This window comes from Amblyomma maculatum, unplaced genomic scaffold, assembly GCF_055883805.1.
Source record: "Amblyomma maculatum isolate TAMU_Amacu unplaced genomic scaffold, ASM5588380v1 scaffold_13, whole genome shotgun sequence".
NCBI lineage: Eukaryota > Metazoa > Arthropoda > Arachnida > Ixodida > Ixodidae > Amblyomma > Amblyomma maculatum.
Genome location: NW_028146738.1, coordinates 26,849,673 through 26,852,787, shown reverse-complemented (window position 1 = coordinate 26,852,787; position 3,115 = coordinate 26,849,673). Strand labels below are relative to the sequence as shown.

General features: G+C 47.7%; 1 pseudogene; it reads right to left on the bottom strand.

Annotated features, from left to right (window-relative positions):
• Positions 1-1,208: 1,208 nt before the first annotated feature.
• Positions 1,209-3,115, bottom strand: LOC146172422 (uncharacterized; annotated as a pseudogene).

The following is a 3,115-nucleotide window of genomic DNA, read 5'->3' as shown; positions in this document are numbered from 1 at the left end:
CATGAATTTGCTTCGCTGTGTGACTTATAACTATTCGCTCACTGCACGTGCCAGCTGTAGAATACCTGCTGTGACACAATCGCGCATAAGTTGTGCTGCAAGTGCTCGACTTGCTTTCCAACAACACAGATTTGCTCTGCTTTTCGATTGTCATACGTTGCTAATAAATTATTGCTGTTATTTGATTTTTGTACTTTTAAAAAACGCACGACAAAGTAGGCACAGCTACTTGTGAACTCACTCCTAATACCTCTACTAGCGTCTGCGTTAAATGTGTGTGCGTGTTCTTGCGTTTTTGTGTATGTTTGTTACTTTCCCCTTTTTTTGCATTTCAGATCTTAGTTGATATTAACCTAAAAACAGCGCTAACAGAGACGAAGCAGACGGGGAGACGACGCAGCGTCGCGTCCCTCTCTCTGCTTTTGAAGCTTTCACCATTTATTTCTTCACCAATATCACTGTCTGAATGTGGTCGTCGTTTTGCCTCCGGCTTGTAATGAACAAAGTGACTCATTAAAACGCGCTCAACTTTGCAGAGCATTTTTCCGGAACCTAAAAAAAATGCTTGCAAAGTTATTCACGTTATTACTTGTGCTTTCAACCACGTTACTTGCCTGAGTCAGATAAATTAATCAAAAATTGGCTATGACAAGACTGCAATATTCAGTGCAGACTCCTAACGGAGCCATAAAGCGTGCCTTGACTACTTTTATTTCACCATGGATCCCGTCAAACTAGACGGTAGCGGCCTGAATTAGAATTTTGGGCCTTACTAAGCTAATGATGTTTTATATTCGTTCTCTTATTGTCGTTACTTGTGCGACCCAGATAACCATAATAAGCAATGCTACCACATGAATGTGATCTGGCGTGCAAGCTTCTAACAGGGGCTGTCAGTCTCGTGTCGACTACTGCTATTGCACCAGCACTGGCTATGACATGACTGTGGTGCAGACAGCTAACAGAGCCATAAAGCGTGCCTTGACTACTGTTATTGCACCATGGGGCCCATAAAACTCGATTGTGGCTCCCTGAATGAGCATTTTGAGCCTGCCAACGATAATCAGAGTTAACAATTGTGTGTCAGTTCAGATATACCAGCAATTAGGCGTATTTCTATACCACTTCTTAAACCGAGCACAATGCGTGCAGGACGTTCTTTATACGAATTGAGCTTCTATATTAAGGAATGCACCATATATGGAACTGCTTGTTTATTTGAGATGTCACGGAATGAATGGTTGGCTGTTGCGAACCCACCGGTAGAATTTTGGTAGCCCTAATGAGGGCTATTCTTCGTTAATGAGAAGCCGTTATGCTTGTCGAGTGGCTCAATGCCGGAGAACTCTCAGTCGGATGTGCTTTCTTCAGTGTCATCCTCGCCCAGCTGGATGATGGTGGGTTGAACGTGCTCACTCCCAGACGTGTCGAGTCTGAACTTTGCCTCCAAGTCCATCACGTGCTGTTTGCTGTTCCTCCAGTCTTCCGCCGTTAGGTGCTTGATTTTCTCCTTCAAGATGGCGTCGACCGTGGACAGCTTGAAGTCTCTACAGCGATGCCATTTTTGACCTTGGCCCAGACAAGCTCAATTGGATTAAATTCGCAGTGGTACGGCGGGAGCCTCAGTACAATCCAACCGGCCCTTACAGCTGTGTTGTCTGCGATGCAGCTCAGAAAGTGTGACTTCACAGATGCCACAAACTAAAGCCGCTGTTTCTTTACCATCCTTTCACCGTATATGATGTTCTTGCTTGTGAGAAACTCCTGTATTATTTCCTTCCTCCAGGCCGTCGTCGGCAATTTCTCGTCTCGCCGGCTACGGTAAGGTGCATTGTCTAAATCTATGACGCCACCAGGTGGCAACGTCTGCAGAACGTCATCAAACCAGCCCTCAAAGCGATTGCCGTCCATTTCCTCGTGGTAGTCGCCTGTCTTTTGGCCTCGGAATACATCCAAGCATGCAGCCGTCGATGAAGTCATCCTCGCTGCCGATGTGCGGGACGATCAGGCGCTGACCTTACCCAGAAGGTTGTTTTAGACGCTTCGTCAGGCCATTTGCTCGAGCGAACAGGCGTCCGCGCTTTTGGACTACTGTGTCAGTCCACACGATCGACCGAGTATGTCCCGCAGTCACCCATGTCTCGTCCAGGTAGAAGATCTTCCGGCCTTCCGCCCGGTAGCACTCCACGTCACTGAGGTTGCGATTCCGCAAATCGGTGATGTCATCCCGGTCGATAACCATTGAGCTGCGGCTTCTCTTTTCGTGCTTGAAGCCGATCTCGGCAAGCAAGCGACGCACAGTACACCGCCTTTGTGATGAACGTTCCATACGCTCCGACAATTCGGTAGTTATCTTTTCGACCGTCGATATCTCGTTGCGGCGGAAGAAATCGTGGACACATGACCTCAACCCACACAACTAGAAGCAGTTCCCCCCCGAAACTTCGCGCCGTGTCTTTTTTTCTCCGCATTGCGTGGGCGCTTTCGCGACGGCGTCGTCAGTTTGCCACCCGAAAAATGCGAAGCTTTAACTTCCTCCTTCACCCTGAACACAGTCCTTTCGCTGACAACGAGAATGTCAGCAACAAACTTGCTCGTGTCCTCTACGCTGCGTTCAGGCCACCGTGGTTCAGGCTCCCCGTTACGCCAAAACGTGTAGCAGTTGAAGATCATGTTGCGTGAACGGTTGTTCAGGATGTGGCCGCTCTTGTTCTTGCCCAGGCTCTTTGGTGGTGTGGTCATCGATGCGACACGAGCCTCGTTCGACAACAAATGATCGCGTTCCGATGTCACCTCGCTGGGCTCCATGGAGGAAACGAATGCCGTGCGCGAACGTACGCGAACTCACGACATTGCAAGTTCAAGACCGAACAAAAATGTACCAATAATATATGCCTAACACATTAAAAATAACCTTGTGAAAACACACAAAATTATATATGAATCTTATGCTATTGAGCCAGAATGCTTTATAACTACACACCCGGCGCCGTCAATCTTGCTCCGTAGCAGACGACGCACAGCGATGTAGAAGGCACGGAGTTATTTTTCTCTCGCGATCCGGCATGTGCTGTTGCATTCCCATTATGATAGTTTTACCAAACCTTTTATCAAG